This window comes from Mixophyes fleayi, chromosome 2 (assembly GCF_038048845.1).
Source record: "Mixophyes fleayi isolate aMixFle1 chromosome 2, aMixFle1.hap1, whole genome shotgun sequence".
Lineage (NCBI taxonomy): Eukaryota > Metazoa > Chordata > Amphibia > Anura > Limnodynastidae > Mixophyes > Mixophyes fleayi.
Genome location: NC_134403.1, coordinates 219365301 through 219387443, shown reverse-complemented (window position 1 = coordinate 219387443; position 22143 = coordinate 219365301). Strand labels below are relative to the sequence as shown.

Here is a 22143-nt window from a genome sequence, read left to right as displayed (position 1 = left end):
GTACACAGTGTAAACATTGGTTAGGAAACTTACAAATTATACTAAATATATCTATTGTTCTTTCAAGTTGTTTAAAGAAATAATATGCTGAAAGATCAGAGACTCATAAAATTATTAATGGGTAGCAGTTACCTGTATATCACCATTTTAAATCCCCCCCTTAAGAAGCGTTAAGCACGACATCGCCGGTCCCCATAGCAAAATTTGGGGGAGGCCAAATTCTCCCATCATCCCATGCCTGCCTGCACTCTACTCTCAGAGCAGAGTGGGGCCACTTCTGAGTTTGCATCAGTCTGACTGGGACCTTAGTGCACATGCAGAGCAGGGGCTTCAGGAGAGTGACCCAGCATTGGCAGACCCCCCTCATCTACAGCATCCCCTGCATTAGTTCCATCACTGCCCTTTATATTTGAGCCTCCTCAAGGAAACCACAGGAGGAACATGGCATGCACACAGTAATAGTCAAATGTTGAAAGAGGGATTTCAATGTAAACAGAAAATGATTGTACGGCTGCAGCACTCATTCAACAAAAGCTGATTGGACGGAATCCCCTCACTCGACAACATTCAGACATTCATGTACAAGTGATGTATGTGCCATTTGTCTCACCACCTTGAGTAATGAAATGTATTGGTTTTTCCAAACAGCATAGGGAGGTAATGATGGATGACCCCCGTTATCTACTTTCCAGGGCAGGGAAGGGTGCCAGTTCACCATGAGTATAGCAACATTAATCTGTTATCATTAATTATATATTATTTTTTTCCTAACAGTGAAGCATTCGTTCCAGTTGTAAGCAACACTGTGACATAACTCCTGATATAAAGGGACGGGGGATAACTTTTATTTAACAAATCCTATGCACAGTATGTAGGTATCCTGGCCAGGGAATTCTGTGTGATATCCGTGACACATGAAGCTCATAAGTGAACCCTGAAAGAAGTGAATATTTCAATGCTGGTGGGTGTATAGTATTTTGCCAACCAATAGACCATAGTGGGACTTCTATGGTTATAGTACCTGGAAAGGATGGTGGTTGGGGTTATTGGGAACAAACTATTTTCAAGTGGTGTTAGAGAAGACACCTCTCTCTGAATAGTGTCAACTTCACCATGGGCACTTCTTCCTTTAACCATGTCCTCCCTCCATGATGTCTGCCATTGCCTGAAGCACTATTGGGGTCTGTAGAAAGAAAACAGGTTGTCCAAAAATACCAGTCTTTAAATAAAGTAGGATTTTTCAATTGATCAGGAGACAGATAGTAAATAAAAATAATGATAATAGTGCTTCATAATAATAGTATCCAAGCAGCCTCTGCAACACTGTTTCCACTCCTGCCTGTTACAGTTGCAGGATGGAGCCAATGCTGGACAGAAGCAACTCTTTGCAGCAACGACTCTCATTTTCTAGTAGTTGCTGGGCAGAGGAGTCTAGTCAGCACCACCTCCCTTCTTCACATTATCACTCTCCAGGGCCGGTGCTAGGGTCCATGGCGCCCTAGGCATTTTTAAAAAAGCGGCGCCCACACCCCGCAAAAATAGCCCCCGCCCCCCCCCTGCAAAAATCGCCGCCCTCCTCCTCCCTCCTCTCCTTACCTTGTCTCACCACCGCCGCCTCTCTGCTCCGTATCCTCCCCTCCACTCACTGACACTAGTAAGTGGAGGGGAGGAGACGGAGCAGAGAGGCGGCGGTGGTGACAAAATAGCCTCTTCCCCCCTCCCCGTGCATCTGAATGCTGTGCGGCGGCCGTGACAGGTATGGTCAGTGGTCGCCGCACAGTTTTAAAGTCATTTAGTATTCTGTGGCGCCCTCCAGAGCCCGGCGCCCTAGGCAAGTGCCTAACCTTGCCTAATGGGAGCGCCGGGCCTGTCACTCTCTCATTACTGAGGCAGTGTGCTGGGAGGGTTAGTGTGGTGTACTGAAGGCCGTGCTAGAGCGGCACAGAGTGGCCCAGATTGCAATTAGCATACTGGGTGCGCTAAATTCAGAACACTCTCCTGAAGAAACAGCTGGAGTTTATTTAATGGTCATTTTGGTAATGGCTGGGGGATAGGATAATGTTTTTTGAGGTAGTTTATTACCATGTACTGGTGACAGGTTCTCTTTTTAAGCAAAATATATTTCCTCTAAAGACAATTTCAGACAGATGTATTAGGATGCAGCAATTTTCTACCCAAGAAACTTTGGCATTCTAAAGCAATGATATGTTTAGAAGTATATGATGAAAGTGAATGGAATACATTATTCCCCGTCACACCATAGCAATTTTGCTGTATTTGGTGTCTTTATGGTACACAGATTTTTTGGGGTAAAATACCTTTTTATTGAAAGCCACTCATGTAGCATACAAAACGAAATCATAACAATAAATGTAAGCCACTGAAAAAGACATCACACTCAATGATAAGAGAACAGCATACAAAATAGTCCCTAAAGATATAATACTTAGAGCTCCAAGTAGTGAAAATAAATCAAAGTCGGTTACAGCAAGATATCCACTATCTATCATAAATGTTAAAAGCATTTGGGCATACATTAGTGGGGGTAAAATATAAGTGAAGAGGAAAGAAAGGATGAATTTGGAAGGGATAGCTCCGGATCTGAGGCCATAGCAGCCCAGTCCTAGGGTCCAACATAGTCAGACCAAAACACATTTAATAATAAAACAATTTATGATAAAGAAGTTTGTACTGACGTATACAGCGCAGAGCCAGTGAAGTTCAACCAAATGCACCAGGTAGCACAATAATCATCAAATTTGTTGGAAAGAATGATTTCATCCAGGCTTCAATATATTCTATTCTGGTGAACCATTCTTTATCATCGGAGGCATGTGGGATCGCCAGTGAACTGGGATTACAGCTTTGGCAGCAGTTTAGTTTAATTACAAGAGCTTTTTTGTACTGGGCAATTGGGATTTTGCACTTTTGTAAGAGCAAAAAAGATGGAGGGCCTGATTTATCAAGGAAAGTGAAGCAAAAAAAAGGAGTAACTTTGAACCTTGGCAAAACCATGTTGCATTGGAGGGGGAGCTAAATTTAAAATGTGGGGACAGATTTATAGTTGGGGTAGGGCATGTCCTAGACCAACTTTAAATTTCAGTGTAAAAATAAGCTATTAAGTATTTGTGTGCTACAGCCAGTATTTAACTTGTTTGCAAAATAATAAACTAATATGTATCCTTTGCATTGTAACATGGTTTTGTCCAGGAGAAAACTTGCTTATTTTTTTGCCTTACTTTTCTTAATGAATCAGGCCTGGAGAGTCTGGGATTACCCCTCCCAATATAGTTTGCTGTTTGCTTCACAACACTGCAGTTTCCTGGGCATAAAATTTTGGGACGCGAAAATGAATGTCTGGACCAAAAGTCATATTTTTATTATTATGACATTTGAACTCTTTCTGGCATCACAAACTTGAAGTAAACTAACTGCTCATGGCCTGTACTGAGAGGTTCTACAACTGTCTGCCTAAAAAGGGCCTACATTTTGTTGCGGATGGAATTCCGCAATTTTGACCAGCCTAAGGCTGGTATGGCATTATGGCAGTGAAACCAAACGAGCTTTGAATGGCAATGCCTAGTGCTGGTACTGGTAAAATTGAGGGGAACCCTGCATTTTTTATCCCCCCGTTTTTGTCAGTACCAGCCTAGGCTGTCAGTACTAGGGCTAGTTATGTTGCTTTGGAGGGCTCATTTTTTGTTCTTATTATTTATTTATTTAACAGCCTTACATTAGATATGCTTTAAGTTTATCTAAGGAAAATGTATGCATTTTGCGTACTATTCATGCAGCTCAGAATACACAGTAAACTACGGGATGAAATTAATCCTTACGAAGCATATATTGCGTTCAACTCTATATAAGGACTTCAGTGTCAGCTCCCCTAAACCTTGGCTCACAATACAACCGCTTTGGTTCACCTAGTGGGACCACTGGCTGTGTATATAGGCACAAATGGGTTCCTTGCTTTAAAGTCTTTATTCTCATTTTATTGCCACAGAGAGTAGCTTCTTCAGCTGTTTACAGAGTTGTGTGCAATCTATGTGACATTTTATATTATTACATATGCTATAGCAAGGCATAGGTTATATCCAGGATTAAGTAAAGAGCTGCACATCTTGACTCTGAAGGGAATCATCAAAGTGGCCTTAATGATAAACTCGTTGGTTGTAATTGACTAATGTAATACCTACATTAGCTCATCACTGTTAATTAAAAGTGAAGGCCTGATACGGGACAAAAGGATTTAACTGCTTTTATCACCATGTTAGCATAACAAAAGAAGCTATAAGAAATGTAGAGAGAGTTTTTCAAAGAGAAGGTGCTCATCTTTAAAGCTGAGTATTAACCTCTTTCCTTGACAATACAGTACATTTCCCTCTGCATGGACAACTTTCAAGTTGCTGAAAATATGAGTATATTTTCTTCAGTGTAAGGCATCCCTAAACAATCATGCCTTAAAATGATTTGTAATTATCTTTCAACTCAGCACTCCATGAATCTCTTACCCCAGATAAACCACCAGCATTACCATGCCAACACATATTTCGGAGAAGACCTTGTCGTTTTCAACACAGACAGACATTGTTGGTATACTTTTGTATAGTAAGGATCACAGCAGTAAGAACAATAGTAAAATAGCAATCTGGGTGTCTCTTTCTCCTATGACGTGAATGAATTAACTATTACATTGCTTTCATGGCACCTAATGTGTTAATGGCAGAGTCATAACAGATTAAATGCTTTTTATGTTTTCAGATGTAATGTTCTAACTCAAACTCATTAGCTACTGGCTCATTAAAGCATAATACCAGGAGTGCATAGCAGGGACGGCTGTCCTAAACCCCAACACTAGGGGGGACATTCAATTCCCAGGAGAACAGTGGTACTGATCCGCTGTCTGCTTAATGTGTGCCAAAGACTGAAAAACTGTGCAGGTGTGTCATGGAAAAAGGGTAGGAGCCAGGGATCAACAGTGGGGGCCATCAGCACTCTGCACATAGTATTTTTTCCCACATGGAGCTACAACAATGTTAGATTGTGTGAATTAAAGTAAAGCCTCTCACCAGACACTGCAGCAGGTAGGAACTTTTAGAGGCGTGGGACATGTGGGAGTGTAGTGGCAGTGATGCTGGAGGGAGGAATAAGGAAGGATGAAGGAGTATATTTGACAAGGGGAGAGTGGGGAAGGACTATGTGACAATAGGAGTGGGGATTCCCTTTGCCTAGAATAATTCCCTGTGCCTGAATCACATTATCCGGCGGGACATCATTCTACCACGAATGACGTACCGCATGTGCCTTTTTTTTGCCTTTGTCCTACCTGACTCCTGTCTACACTTCTTCAGTGTCTGAAGCATTGGCTATTAGGTAGACAGGGATCATAGCAACTACACCTTGCTCCTGCAATAGGAAATAACGTCGTGGCTGATTGGAGTAGGTTCACATGACAGCTCTGGTCCTATAGTGGGCAACCTTGTGCTGGATCACTGCACTACCTGTATTCTTTTTCCTTTAAAATGTTGTTGCTGTTGAGCCGAGTATCCCCCCCAGGCTAAAGTTTACCAGCCAGTCCTACCTATACTACTAATTGTAGATATATGCATGTGAATTTATACTATGGTGTAAATTGCATCACACATTGTTATTGTTTTTTACTTCTCTTAAAATCACAATTCAATGTAAGATGTTACAATTAGTTTTGATATTGTAAAAATCTAACATTAAAACTAAAATGAAAACCATTTGCACAATTTGACTACATAGAACTGTGTGTTGTATGCTTTTTGGTGTACGTTTTTTTTTGTGTGTGGAAATTTCACTCTAGAAATACTGGGCATAAATAAGGTTAAAAGATGAAATAGAATGGGGGAAGGGCTTAAGTGACAAGAGGAGACTGCTATAGGTCATACTTGCCAACTCTCCCAGAATGTCCGGGAAACTCCCGAAATTCGGGTCGGTCTCACGGACTCCCGGGAGAGCTGACAAATCTCCCGCATCCCGCTACTGCGTACCAAAATGACACAATTTGCGGTGAATCGCGTCATTTTGGCCCACGCCCCGCCCCCTACAGTCACGCCCCTCTCCCAGAAACAAGTTTCCGAAAGTAGCCAAGTATGCTATAGGTGACAAGAGAAGGGGTTGTGGGTCTGTGGCATATGATATGGGTGGAAAGGGAGAGGCATATGATATGGGTGAGGCATATGATATGGGTGGGAAAGTTGGGGAGAGGCATATGATATGGGTGGGAATGTGGGGCATGTGTTAAGGGTAGTGTGGGTGTGATATTCCTATGTAAAATTGGGTGGTATTTAGTGCAAAATTGAAGTTGGGGTGGGTACTTGATTGGTGGGAACTGTAGGGGATGAGGGAATCAGCATGAACACCCCTGGGGGCTTATATTCTAAATTCTGTACCACACACATACACACTAGGGCCCATTTTGTCAGCAGCCAATTAAACCACCATTATGTTTTTGGGCTGTGGGAGGAAACATGTGGAGAACATACAAACTCCACACAACTAGTGTCTTGGTTGGAATCAAACCTGTCACCCAGTGCTGTGAGGCACTGAGCAATGCTAATCACCATGCCACCATGATTCTGGCATAAAAAGCAATATGACCAATCTCTAATTTGCTAGAAATGGGGCCCATGAGTATTTAAAACAAAAAAAACTAAGGCATCTGTTAGATAAAGTATTCAATTAAATACAGCATTTAGGGTATATAGCATTATATTTACAAACATTTACCCAGATTAAAGATAGCAACCAGGAAGATATTTGAAGTTCCTACTTTCATAAGAAGTCTCAACAGGGTTGATACTTGTAGCTGCACAAAGTACATTCAACAGAGATTGGGGTCAACCAGTTAAAGCATGTCTGTGTAAGCCCTTACCTTATATCTAATAACCTATGTTTTCCCCTCTGACTTAAGAGGCAAATAGATTTGTTGTTTTTGCAGGAGTGAATTTTTCCGGTATGAAAATTTAATTTATCTTTCATCCAGTTTGGTGGATGCTGCTACCTCAGGTTATAGAGGGCTCATGGTGGAGTAGGCACTTAAATTGAATCTAATCAAAGATCTAAAGCTCCTCCCCTTCTATACCCATTCACAAATGGACAATCAGTTTTCAAACAAGTGCCCATGAAGTAACTTGTATACAGCGCTGCCAAGGACGGCAGTAAAAGTGCATTTATACATTAATTTTCATATCTTTCTGTGTCAGCAGTGCTGCAGCCCCCTGCCCCAGCTCCCTTTGTGTGATAGCTCCTGCATATAGATAAGGGGCAGCACAGTGGCTCAGTGATTAGTCTCACAGCACTGGGGTCATGAGTTTGATTCCTGACCAGGGCCTTATCTGTGTGGAGTTTGTATGTTCTCCCTGTGTTTGTGTGGGTGTGCTCCGGTTTCCTCCCACACTACAAAAACATAATGGTAGACTAACTGACTGCTGACAAAATTAACCTGAGTGAGTGTCACTAAGGTAGCTCTCTCCATTTCTACATTTTTACTATTGATCAGCTTTTTATATATATTTCTGCCAGACTGTCTATAGATTCACTTTCTTTCATTTTGATTGTGTTCTACAGCTATTCTACCTGTCCTCACCATTCTATCATGTCAGATAAGGAGACCAGTTTCAGTACTAAGTCTGCTGGGGGGAGACCAGTTATGTAGTTTTACCTGTTTCAAATATCAGGCAAAATTGCCAAATAAACATTCTGAGTCAGGTGCCAGATGTGCGCCCTGCAAGGCTGAGGATCACAGCCTGCACAATTCTGGAAGGGATGCAGCTGAGATGGTGGAACCAGTCTGGAAAAAGTTGCTGGCCTAATCCATGGCTGAGCAGGCACAAGAGGCAAGTGACATCATTTTGCCTATTTACACCACAGGGCCCCCAGCAATAGATCCCTCCCCCCTCTCAGCATCTTTTTACCCAGGAGTTGCCAGAGCTCATGTCAGTGGCTCAATTCTGTTTAGGAATTGGCACAAGACATTGCTGGACTCCATATATTATATTATAGGTTGAACCTGATAGACTGGTATCTTTCTTTCAACTTCATCAACTATGTAACTATGTTACTATATCTAAATGTTCTTCACAGGAGGATTCTGAGGATCCGACAGGTGGGGAGGAGAAGTCTTCTAATAAACAGCGCAGGTTCAGAGCTACTTATCCTCTCTCCGAGGAGTATTCTGGGAAATGTGAATTCTAGCCGAAGGTGGATGCACCTATTGCTTGCCATTCCAAGTCTACCACAATTTAATGTGGAATGCTGCCTCTTTTATGGATAGGAAACATGAAATAATTCTAAAATTGATTTTTACAGCCATGAACAATGAGGCCCATTCTAGCATCCTTGTGAGTAAACAAAGCAGCCAAGAAGTAGTTTGAGCAGATTAGTGAGCACTTACAAACTGGTAGACCAAGATCAGAATTGTTGCCCTTGGTACATCCCATGACAGATGCATCCAAGCATTTGGATGAAGCCATCCTTTATGCCAGTCTTATCCAGGTCAGTATATAGGACTTAATTGTTTCCGCCAGGCGAATACTCTGGCTTAGATCCTGGAAAGCAGTTGCTGAGTCCAAAAGGACTCTTGAATCTCTGCCTTTTGAGGGGAATGTCTACTTTGGTCTGGAATTGGACAAAAGCATTACTCAGGTGGAAAGAGTTCTTTCTTTTCATTGAATTTTTCCAGACTCAAGGACCAGAGATTTCATTTTCAGGGAAGGTGAAAGGTTCCTCTTCAAAGGGCCAGTCCTTCATCCCATGTGGAGGTCACCAAAGGAAGAAACAGGCTTAGTTAGGCAGCATCCAGCCCCCAAGCCATTTGACAAACAGAAAGAAAGGAGTATTGGATTAGATCTACTTTGGACATGTGGGTAAGAGGTGTTATGGGAAATAGATACTTATTGGACCTCTTAGGGCTTTTGTCCAGTTGGTTTTTTTTATCCAAAACTCTCTTGAGAGAAGAGACCAAGAGGTTGGCTCTAAAGGAGGACATTGAATCCCTAGTATCCTTGGGAGTGATTGCCCCAGTCCTGAAAGAGAAATTGGGGCTAGGTTTTTATTTAAACCTGATTCTTGTACAAAAACCAGATATGACATTTCAACAGATCTTGAATCGAACATCTCTAAACACTCTTGGGCGAACATATTCAAGATGGAGTCTTTGAGATCAGTCATCAATGGCATGGAGTAAGAGGAATTTCTGGCTTCCATGGATATAAAGGATGCATACCTTCACATTACGATCTAGGAGAACCATCATTTTCAAATTAGAGCTCTGCTTTTCGGTCTGGCAACAGAACCGAATATATTCATAAAAATTATGGTGGTGATGGCCACCCTCTTGAAATCGAGATGGGGTTATGGTGATCCCCTACTTGTATGACCTCCTGATAAAAGCAAGATCTGTGTCCCTCCTTCTGATCCACTTGCACGTAACAGCCCAGATGCTGGAACACCATGGCTGGATATTAACCTATCATATGTCCTGGGCCAGCGCATTTCTGGGTCTCCTCTTCCACAAAAAGCTTCAAAAAATATTTTTACCAGATGAGGAGAGCCGATTGTAATTCAAAAGCTGGTGAGATCTCTCTAAGTCCCGCAGCTGGGTTTAAGTTCTCCTTTGCAGTGCAGTTTACATGCTTCTACTCACAGACTTTCCATAACAGAATTCTAGCCAAATGGTCCAAATCCAATCCACACAATTCTTCAAAATATCACCAGAGACCCATCAGTCTCTATTTTAGAGGGTGAGGATGGAACATGGGCGCCCCTTCTCCATCTGGGCTGGACTATTGTGATCACGGATGTCAGCCTACAAAGATGTAGGTGACTCTGAATATTCTACTACAGGGACTTTAGTCCCCAGAGGAGATAAAGTTCCCCATAAACATGATCAAACTTAGAGTAAGTTAAAGACTGCGTTTCTGCTATTTCATCTTGGATGTCCTTTCACCACTTCAAACTCAATCTAAATAACATTTAGAGTAAATAACATTCCCACCAATCAACAGTAGCTATTACCTACCTGATACCTCTATATCTGTTGATAATGCAAAAATAAACCATACCCCTCAAGCTTGCTGCCAAAGTGTCATATTTGACTTTCCTGTATCCAGATCCTGTTACATACATCTAAGAAACATTTCAAAAATGTTATTGTACTGCTGCTCCGTCCTGTCAGTACAACAGTACTGTCGGTACTACATAGGTTGTGTGTATTTTACAGAATTCAATATAAAATACTTCTACTAACATGCCAATCTATTAACAAAACTGCACTAACTCTTCACTTGTCTCAAAATACCTCCCAACTTGACTCGCACTCTGCCCAACACCTGCACCTCTCATCCACACTTATAGCTAGGCTCCCATTCCCGGTAACAGGACTTTTTTCAGGCCTTTTTCGCTATGTTGAATTCTCTTTCTTACACAACCAAACTTTTCACAATGACAAGACCGGACATTACAGTGAGAATATCGGGCCAGTCTGGTCTGTCAGCCAGTAAGCCAATTGGACAACATCAGTCTACTGAGTTATTAAATGTCGCTGGGTGGCCAGATCCAGTATTGTTGTAGTGTCCAGAGAGGGAGGGGGAGGCATCCCACAGGAAGCATGAAACAGCTTTGGACTTTGTGACATCCTAAAATAGTGGAAGGGGTTAAGAACGAGAGGGTCTGGACTCTATCTTAGATTTGGAGGTCGGGAAAGCCAATTAGTATCCAGTATCTTCCACAGACTGGCCCAAACATGATGGCAGGGAAACAGCAGGTGAGTTACTGCTGAGGTCATATTCTACCTCCACCCCTGTTACCTCCCAGATTTCATCCACCACCACTGACAATGGATCAGGATACAGGGAGATGGCGCAGGGAGGGGGCAAGGATCGGTTAATTTTGCAGACCCGGGAGAGGAGAGGGGGTTGTTGTTGGAGAATCTTGGAAGAGAAGGGACTTGGACTGATATAGAGTAAATGTATTCTATCAGGGCCAGAAAAGATTGCTTGAAGCAGGAACTTCTACAGACAGATCGGGCAGTGTACCCCTAAAACTGATTCTGTCACCACTTCAATGGGAGACATTCGCAGATTCTGGGAACTGGTGAGCCTACATGGGTAGGAAGACTAATACCCAGGGTCCAACCAAGCTGATGGAGGGTTGGCTGAGGTGCTGGGATCAGCAAGATACAGACCCACCTTATGGATCAGAACCCCTGGCCCACTTGGATTGTCATCTGTAGACTTTATTACTGGGAGTTTTTTGCCTGCTAGGCACTGTGCTGGGAAGTAACCTACTGGGAACTTTGGGGAGTTTTTACTTGCATTGGTGATTTTCTGATACTTGCCATATTTAGTGGGAGAACACGTTTCACCTTGGGGAGCACTGCTTTATTTATACTTAGTTTGTACACTTTGGTAAATAATTATTATCTCTTTCTTGCCTCCTTACCTGTGTGACCTGTGAACCTAAAGGGACTACAGTTCTAACCCCGGTGTCCTCACAATAAGAAATTATTTATAGTAACTATGTATTAAAATTAATTAGCTGTGACACTGGCTTGGATAGCTTGCTTAATGCAGGAGATATCTCTAATATCTCCTATGTTGGGCTAATGTTAAATAGCAAAATAACTTAATTTTACCTAAAGAATGCGGAATCAGATGTTTATAAATAGACCCCTTAATGTCACTCATTCAGTGTTTTTTTATTTTTCCTGCAGTGCCCACGCACTAAGCATCAGCTGCTGACATTGAGGGGCAGCAGTCAACAGCTTCTTACCTGTGAATCTGTCGACTGCTGCCCCATCATGTTGATGATGGCCTGGGAGTGATGTCACAGCCCAGCACCACACTCCCAATTTAACACAGAGGGACAGAAGATGCCCCCCACCACTAGCTGCACACAAGGTAAGATGTTACTGAGGGCAAAAGCAACACCTGAGGGGGAGGAATGACTGAGTGTGGGGCAGAGCCTTAGAGGGGGGCAACCAAAGGAAATGTCCCTGAGGTATGGCCAACCAATGGGTGGGCAGCACCTGAAGGGGGCAACTATCAGGTAATTAACTATTGGAAGCTTAATTTTCCTGCTTATTTTTATACTTTAAAAGCTGCTATTTTATCATTCAGTATAATTTTTGTTGACTATTTTTACTGCATTTTCTTATGGTGTACTTGGTTTTATTGGAAACACGTACATTAATTATTTGAACTAGTCAGCAAGAAGACTGTAAAATCACTGCCAAGGATTCAGAACTGCATTGCAATGAAAATTAAGAGCCAGTAAGACATTTATAGAACCCAGCTTGTCATTCTAAGGAGCCGTAAAGTTGTGATCTCAAGTCTAAAGAACCAGCAAAATATAGTTACATGTGATCATTTTTGAAAGTAAAATGTCTAACAGGCTCCGAGCATTGGTCAAGCATTGCAAAATTTTGTTTATTAGACAAGGCTGTAGTCCATTAGGGAAGGCAACAATGCCACTATGGACTTATGCCACTACTTAAAAATCAATTGGTACCTACGTGAGCAGATGTCAAATATACTATAGGGCTTCAAACACATTTAAATAAATTGTACTCTTAAAAAACAAACCTTAAAAATGTAGACATGCAGCAAAAATTGCGTCTTCCTCTGCTTTGTGGCATTTTGAGCCTGGTCACTGCTGTTTTTACTGGTAAGCATATGACTTTCAAGATGGCAGATACTTGGAGGAATAAAATGTTGCTCCTTCTGATGATATTAGCTGGCAGTGTTGGTAAATATCTTCCTGAATGTTAGCTAGCTACAGGAACATACCATAATCTGCACCCATATGCATAAATGAGATTTTGTGTTGCAAAATCCTCATAGGTGGCACAGAAAGGGAAGGTTCTACCTATATGTGACATAGGTCTGTCTACTCAGATGCCAATGTTTAGAGGTTGTCCAAATCACTGAATGAAAGACACAGGGGTCTATTTATTACCCTTCATGTTTTCTACACATTATTAATCATTTCTTCTTATTGCAATAATAACCAACTATTTAATGTGTCTATTTTATTAAATTGATTAGCCTAGACAGGTGTTCAAATAGCTTGCTTAATGCAGGACATATCTCTGATATCTCCTATGTTGGGCTAATTTTAAATAGCAAAATAACTTAATTTTACCTAAACCATGAGGAAACAGATGTTTATAATAGACCCCTAAATGTCACTCATTCAGTGTTTTTATTTTCCCTGCAGTACCCACACACTAAGCACCAGCTACTGATGTGGAGGGGCAGCAGTCACCACCTTCCTACCTGAGAAGCTGTTGACTGCTGCTCCTCCATGTTGATGACGGGCTGGGAGTGATGTCACAGCCCAGTACCACACTCCCAGTTTAACACAGAGGGACAGAAGATGCCCCCCACCACTAGCTGTACACAAGGTAAGATGCGGGTGGGTGAAGGGGAGGCCACACCTGAGGGCAGGGCCACCTTAACAGCATTATAGGCCGCAGGCAACACAGTGTACATTTTAATAAAGAGGGTTTGAAGGTTCTGAATAAATTTCCCAGAATAATATACTGAAAAGTTGTCAAGCCTATGGGGCCCCTATGCTCACGGGCCCCCCGGGTAACTGCCCAGCATGCCCTGCATTAAGACGGCTCTACCTGAGGGTGGGTTACCGAGGGGCAAGAGCAGCACCTGAAGGGGAGTGATGACTGAGTGCGGGGCAGTGCCTTGGGGGGGGAAACCAAGGGAGATGTGCCAGAGGTATGGGCAATCAATGGGTGGCCAGTATCTGAAGAGGGCAACTGAGGGGGGTGGTGCCTAGGGCAAAACACCTTGGGCAGAGACAAGCACTGGCCTATATTTTCATTTTTAACTATTTTGCACGTTTGACAAATGACCACATTTCTACAAATGTGAGTGGAGAAAATAGACATCTAAATACACTATACCGGCGGTTCCCAAAGTGTGCGCCGCGGCTCCCAGGGGTGCCGCGGCGCTGTCACTGGGGTGCCGCGAGCCAGACATAAATAAAAGAGAAGACAGAAACTTACCAATCAGCTCTGTGCCGGGACCCAGCAGCCTCCTCTCTCCCGCAGCAGCTGTCACTGACGTCTATATTCAGTGACAGCTGCGGAAGAGAGGAGGCTGCTGGGTCCCGGCGTCGCGCTGATTGGTAAGTTTCTGTCTTCTCTTTTATTTATGTCTGGCGTGGGGCAGAGTGAAAAGGATGGTGGCACCGGAGGGGGACAGTGGACAGCGGAGGGGGACAGGGTGACAGTGGAGGGGGACAGGGCGACAGGTGGCAGCAGAGGGGGACAGTGTGGCAGCGGAAGAGAACAGTGTGGCAGCAGAGGGGGACAGGGTGACAGCGGAGGGGGACAGGTGGCAGCGGAGGGGGACAGGTGGCAGCGGAGGGGGACAGTGTGGCAGCGGAGGGGGACAGGTGGCAGCAGAGGGGGACAGGTGGCAGCAGAGGTGACAGTGTGACAGCGGGGGGGAACAGCAGGCAGCAGAGGGGGACAGGTGGCAGCGGAGGGGGACAGCGGGCAGCGGAGGGGGACAGTGTGGCAGCAGAGGGGGACAGTGGGCAGCAGAGGGGGACAGTGTGACAGCGGAGGGGGACAGTGTGATAGCGGAGGGGGACAGCGGGCAGCAGAGGAGGGCAGCGTGACAGAGGGCTGCAGAGGGGGCAGCGTGCCTGGGGGTAGAGGAGGGGGACAGCGTGACAGAGGGCAGAGGAGGGGACAGCGTGACAGAGGGCAGAGGAGGGGGACAGCGTGACAGAGGGCAGAAGGGGCAGCGTGAGAGAGGGCAGAGGAGGGGGGACAGCGTGACAGAGGGCAGAGGAGGGGACAGCATGACAGAGGGGGCATAGTGCCTGGATGCAGAGGGGGCAGAGTGCCTGGATGCAGAGGGGGCAGTGTCCCTGGATGCAGAGGGGGGCAGTGTCCCTGGATGCAGAGGGGGCAGTGTCTCTGGATGCAGAGGGGCATTTTTGCATACAACTAAATAAGTATTTTTGTCGTGACCTAAATACTTATTACAATTTTTTGACCCAACTACTTCTAAAACAGGACTGCTCATTAATTATTTTGGAGGGGTGCCTTGAAAAAATTTGGAGACTCTAAGGGTGCCGTGAACTGCAAAAGTTTGGGAACCACTGCACTATACCCATATGGAGGTAAGACATAATATATTATAAAATATAATATGAAGCAGGAGCATTAACACAAAAATTATGCACAGTACCTCCACAATTTTTTCAAGCTTTTAACTAACCCTCTCAAATTGCATTGTTCAATAGTCCATCTTTGTTTCAATATATATATCAGTAACCTTAGGGGTAAATTTATCAAGCTGCAGGTTTAAAAAAGTGGAGATGTTGCCTATAGCAACCAATCATATTCTAGTTATCATTTACTTAGTACATTCTACAAAATAACAGCTAGAATCTTATAGGCAACATCTCCACTTTTTCAAACCCGCAGCTTGATAAATTTACCCCTTAGAGTGCTTACACTACAGAGCTATGAAATTAATGGCAAATAAAATACTTTTACAAATTTCTCACTCTCATTAAAACATTTAGTATTTACATCTATATTCACTGTGGGTCTTATGAAGAGTTGGATGCAATTTATGTTTAGACGCATATCTCTGGTTGCTACCTCCTCAACATAGTAGGAGCGGTATAGTACAGCATCTTACTGTACTATGCCTAAGCCTGCCCACCCCCTCCTAAACAGTTTAATTCCATACTGGATTCTGCTAAGTTTGAATACATTTTTTTTATAAGTGCATTTTATTCTTTTTGTCCTGACCTAATAAAAAGAAACACAGTCATGGACATTCTAATTACTGAAGGGGCATTCCAAATGCCAGGTAGTGTGGAGACCCAATTGGACCCCACTAAAAAGTAGGGTACATAAAATAACAAGGCGGAAGTAGCTTCATTTAGGATTTTTGAGGTGGGGGTAGGGTAATTTATGCTAACATTGGGCGCAGTGCCACTGATCACTAATAAAACTGAAACTTAGGTAGGAAATAGTAAAAGTAAGTTGAAGTTGGCAAATACAACTTTTGGGAGTTACACAATGATGATTATCAAAAAGCAGAAATAAAACTAGAATTGTTAAATTATTAATTGGTTTTATTAAGGGCCCATTTACTAAATCATAGTGGGTATATTTTAATTTGAAGAAATAGTTATAAGATGAAAAAAATCACAGAAAACTGACCTGAAAACAGTAGATGTTTATTGTCAGTTAACTTAATTACAAGGAATTCATCTCACCAAGTTCACATTCCTACTTCGGAATGACAGAGTGACGTACACAGACTATTTAATGCATACTAGTGGCTACAAGGTAAGCAGTGGTGTTTCTAAGATAGAGATGTACACAATCCTCATTGCAGTAATTCCATTCTTGCCAACTCTCCCTGAATGTCAGGGAGACTCCCTGAAATAGGGGTGATCTCCCTCACTCCCTGAAGAGTCTGGCATTCTCCCTGATGCTGAGCCAGTACATGACGTGGTTGGCTTCACCAAATGTGGCATGATGACACAGTTCAGAAATTGTGTCCTATGTTCATGTATTGATGACTATGAAGGCGGCCATTTTCATAGAGACCAAGATTTAATCAAAGACTGACAGGTAAGACAACATGACTTCAGTAATGGGGACAGAAAAGTAAAAAACACTTCAGTCTCTAGAGATTCATTAGCTGCTTTTCTTTAACGCATAGTTGCCTACTTTCCCGGAATGTACGGGAGACTCCTGCATTTCTGGGAGACCTCCTGGGAGAGCAGGGCAGGTGACATAGAGACCCAGCCCAAGGTAGCCCACTATGGGACCAGCCCAGCTTGCCCCTGCTCTTATTATGTATGTATAGACATCTGCACAGTACAGTTTGGAGTGTTCCATATGCTGAAAGTATTCTCAATTAATATTTGTTGAGTATTTAAAATGCTTGTGCCATAAGATGCTTTGTAACTAACAATGAAAATATGTTACTAGCATGCCTCATGTTTGTTTGCATTTTGTGCATTTGTGCTTCACAGAACACAGTATATTTCTCAATAGTAATAAAAGAATTTCTTGTTTAAATGTTGGCCCCTATGTATGAGGGTCCGAAAAAACATGTCTCTTTGTAGCAACAATGTTATGCCAGCATTGGGTTAAATCACTTGCATCTATACTGTATCTGTTCAATATGCAGAGAATTGATGAAGTACCACTGTAACATCAGCTGGTTGCCAGGGATACTCTTCATAGGCAGATGTGAAAGTGCACTCATCACCAGCTAGAAACTTCCAAACATCCGCCAGAAAAATACAGGAAGTAGTTATTGCCATTTATGTCTTCCTTTCCCCAATTAATGCCCACAATGATTTCTGCCTCCGTTCACATTTCTGTACAATGTCTGCTATTTTGTGTACTATCAAGTCTTATTTATCAGTGTGTTCTCCATTCTTGTACTCAATGTGGCCTTGTCAGGCTTTAGCGACAGGTATTCATTGTTCTCGTTGTATGGTACCAGCTATACTATAGAACTATACAGCTGGTTATGTTACTGGTTAAATCTGTGCATGACATAACAACAGGGTTACACATTCAGTGCCCAAGTATGTATGTATGTATATATATATATATATATATATATATATATATATATATATATACATATATGTGTATATATATATATATATATATATATATATATATATATATATATATGTCTGCATAAATAAAAAAATATCTATATGCAAAGGGGCTTTGCTATAGTGAATATAGTAGGTGGATAAATCTAAGTCTGTCAATGCAGGAGTCAAGATGTACCAACCTGGGAATAATAAGGGCTGCAAAGAACAATGTTTCAGCAGTGGAGATTTTGTAAAATGTCATCATTTCATGGCTCAATTTTCACTCTTCAGAATGTATCACAATTCCTAAAATGATGGAAGCCTCAAAGATCTAGTTCTGTAGAATTAATGTGAAATATCCCTGTCATTCTGCTCATAGCCAAAGAAGGGATGTTTAACCACACAAGTGCTAGAATTGGGGCAAATAGCTTTCACTGATTTAAGCAATAACTGCTGTAACAGCTGTGGCAGGAGGGGTTGTGTCTGGGGGATCTTCTGGAACAATAAAACATCTGTCACTTCACATAAAGTAGTTCCTCATCTGCCTACTTCCCAATCTGGTCACTGCTAGTATCAAATAAAAGGTGACACCCCGATCAATAATGCCATAATGGCAAGGTCTTTAAAAGCACCCTTACTCCATGTACAAAATCTAAGTACAGGTGTCAGTGAGATTCTAGGAGACTAACAGATTCTTATAGCAACAATATAAAATGTAGTTTATTGAAATAATAATGGCACATATAATAGCAATCGTAATAATAATGGGAACAGTAGCTATACTCGGCATCCACTACATTAGCATTGCTTGATGTCACAAAACTACTGTCTATTTCAGTGTACTCCTAACACGGAAAGATGACCTACGAACAGTAGGTGTTTATAGCCATTTAAATGAATTACAATGCATTTCATCCCACCAAGTTCACATTTCTACTTAAGCATGACAGAGTGGCATGCAGACCCTAGAGACTGTTTCATGCATACTAGATTCTGCAAAGTGACAATCAGGGAAGCAGCCTACAGATCACCCAGAGTGTCACTTTATGCAGCAGAACAAGCTGACAGATAGCTGGTAAAATCAGTATTTGTGCATCAATCCACGCCACAGCATGGCATAGGTCGGACCGTAGGTCACTAAGGCATGCAGGTGACTTGAGGCTAAAAGAACTTGTGGAGTGTATCTCTTACACTCTGTCACAAAAGAAATCAGCTACTGAAACTTTGTCACCCCACGTCACTGAGCCTTCATGGAGTTGCTGTCACCTCAAATGACTTTCTATCCCAGCTCATTTGTAACCCATGCAGCACCAGAACAGCCAATACTGCAGCACTACGGTGAGTTATCTGGCATTAGGACAAAAACCAAAGGACACAGGAAAAGCATGCACAGTGTGGTGATTACACAATACTATTTGCTGGACCATCTACATTCTGGCTGAACTGACAGACATTGAGTAAGATATAAGTGAGGTTTAAACAAAACTGCAAGACTGTTGCTATCTAATTCACCACGACTGGCATTTACATACAATCATTTTGCACTGACAGGTCTAGTTCTTTACTTGGTTTTCTTAATGGTTCTATGTTTGGCCCTCACCATAAAAAAGTTGTTTAAAGCCATCTATGTAAATCGCTGGTAACCCTTTCTGAAATGGGAGAGCTTGGTCAACACTGCAGTACAAGTCAGCTGCCCGCAATATATTTGCACCCTATCAGAATGCAGGTGTCCTACACCAGGCAATGCAACCCACAGAATATCACTTGGATACTGGACAAAATAATCCTGCAGCTGTGCATGTGCCGAATATCCTTGTAGAGTAGAACTAGAAAACACACACAGAAATACTCGGGAACTTGTGCATAACGTATACTACAGTAAATATATTGAATAATATATTGTAACATTATTACATAACATTATGTGTGCCCGTGTAAACATATATATATATATATATATATATATATATATATATATATATATATATATATATATATATATAATCACATTATATATTATGTAACTAGATAGAGAGATAGATATGAGATAGATAGATAGATAGATAGATAGATAGATAGATAGATTCTTCATATAGGCATGTGCAGACATGGTAGTTTATATGGGTTAAAGACACAAATGCAGAGTAACACAGATACTTTGGAAGATCTAGCAAGTGTCCCCATGTAATGTCACATGTGGCATGGAGCACACAGTCCAGCCTATGCCTGCAATGTGACCACAAACAAAAACATAGTTAAAAATCCAGCCTCCACCCCCTGAGTAAGCAGGAGAGCAGAGGATGATATTAGGGCATGACATTGCTTTTACACAGTCCGAACAAAACATTACATCTCTGGCATAGGGGTATTCCAGCGCTAAATGGCTCTGGCTAACGTAACAGAGAATACAGTGATATACAAACCCTTTTCTTACACATCATACGTTAGGTTTTATCATTCATTTCCCTTGCCCAGTCTGCATCATGATAAACTTAACCATTAAGCCGAAACACAGGCTAGCAACACATTGAGAATACATTACTACAACCTTTACAATCGAGAAGACTAGCCTGCACTCAGCATACACGTAGGTGTTATAGTGGAAACCCATAATAAAAATAGGTCATAAAGGTGAATGATATTGACAATTCTGCCCTGCCAAATGTGTTGGGGTACCCGAGGGGTAGCCCCGCTGTAAGGATGTAGGATAACTGCCTCTCCCATTCACAGACTCACCTCACGCCGCCAGCTCCTGCAGATCCAGGATGTACCGCATCTTTTCCGTGGCAGACAAGCTGAATTTTTATTTCTTTTTTTTTCTTAGAGGGAGAACCCAGCGGGGTTGGCAAAGGCAGAAAGTTGGGCAGAGCGTCTCTTCCCCTGGGTGGTGGTAGAGGGGGTTTCAAGGTATTAGAGGTGGGAGAATGTAGAAAAGGGAGGAGACCTAGGTTTGTGCTGCAGTGCAGGATAGCTGGGCTCGTAGTCATGCAAGGCAGGAGCAGTGTCTATGTCTATTAGACAGTGGTAGGGAGAGAGAGAGAAACAAAGGAAGGTGGATCAGGCTTCTGTAAGGAGGGGAGGACTGTAAGGAGAGCATCTGTCAGAAGCGCAACGGGCTAACTTCCACTGCATGTGCGTGCACCTGTTACAGCAATATAATGTAATATTGTATTTAGAAGGGAAACACTTCTGTCCAAGGCATTTAATCCAGGCCTGGTTTTGAAGTCGCAAGTCGCTTTTCTTTAAAGTTTGATATATATCTGTACAATACACAGATTGATGAAAAAATGGAATGGATTATTATGAAATGTGGAATTGTCTAAGATAAAAAAAAAAAAGTTGCACCGAATGTAGTCGACAGAGAAGTAATAATAGATACGTGTTTTTAATCCTTTAAAGTTTATTTTCATTGGACAGTCTTTAGAAAATAATATCAAAATCTAACCATTTTGCCACATACTAGCATTCACTCATGAAATTAAACATATAGATACATTTTAAAAAATAATAATTTCAAAGACTATTGTATTCAAATAGAAAATTATATTAAATCAATATTCCACATATTTTAGAACTTTACAGATGAGATTAGAAAGAAAAACGGAACTTGTCTGTGAAGGAACATCATATTTGGTCCCCATTTTTTGGATATAACTATAGAAAGTTTACTTTAGGGCATCAGTTATGAACTTGGCATAATAAAAGAAAAATAGTGCAGGACATCACATCAGCTTTGTCAGAGTAAACTTCCTTTTTAATCAGTAAATCACCCATTTTGTGGTTTATTTGTTTTGAAAGCTTTGTATAATTTTGATAATTTTAAGAAATGCTTTATTGTGATGCTCCTCTTGCGTTATCTGCTGAGAACGGTGTTGTCATAGCCTATTGGTAGCATTATTATAAGAGCTATCCGGTATGCCATATTTCCATAAGTTTTCCAGCAACTATTGTTATAGGCAACATATCTATGATTTAATCCATTTTAAAGGGGAAAAAGTCTACACATTTTTCAGTTAGCAGGGAGGCAATTTCCATGATAAGTGGTAGGAGGTAATGATATAGTAAAGAAAATCACAAAAGGACATTGGACTAATTTCTTTCTGATTCTGTGCTATGGGTCCGACTGATCACCATTAGGAGAAATAGGCAGTAGCAATTGGTGTCTGACACATGCTGCCCTGAATGCACACTGGACCTTCAACTAATGGAGGAAGGTTGATTGAGTGTTTTATAAACAGAAACCATATGTACAGATCATATCAATTTTTATGAATGCTTGTTAACGGAAAGTTGTTATCTGACTTGCACATTCTGTTCTTTTCAGTTCCTTCATGGCAAGAACTCTTAGAGACTTTCCCCTAAGGAAATTAGTTATAAAGATGACCTGTTCCAATTCCCTTTGTGAATTTTGTTAGCCATCATGCACAAAATAAACAATGCAAAAACTGATAAAAAATATTTTAATTGAAAGCAATTTACTGTCCAGTGCTTGAATGCCCC

General features: G+C 41.9%; 1 protein-coding gene across 5 annotated transcripts in view; it reads right to left on the bottom strand.

Annotated features, from left to right (window-relative positions):
• DLGAP3 (DLG associated protein 3) overlaps positions 1–20647 on the bottom strand; it is a 406147-nt gene extending 385500 nt beyond the window's left edge. For 4 of the 5 annotated variants that reach the window (XM_075195497.1, XM_075195495.1, XM_075195498.1 and 1 more), the window contains exon 1: positions 20380–20647. The gene's annotated coding sequence lies outside the window, so the exon portion shown is untranslated. The remainder of the gene's footprint in view (positions 1–20379) is intronic. The other variant, XM_075195499.1, reaches the window with a different exon arrangement.
• Between the last annotated feature and the right edge of the window lie 1496 nt (positions 20648–22143).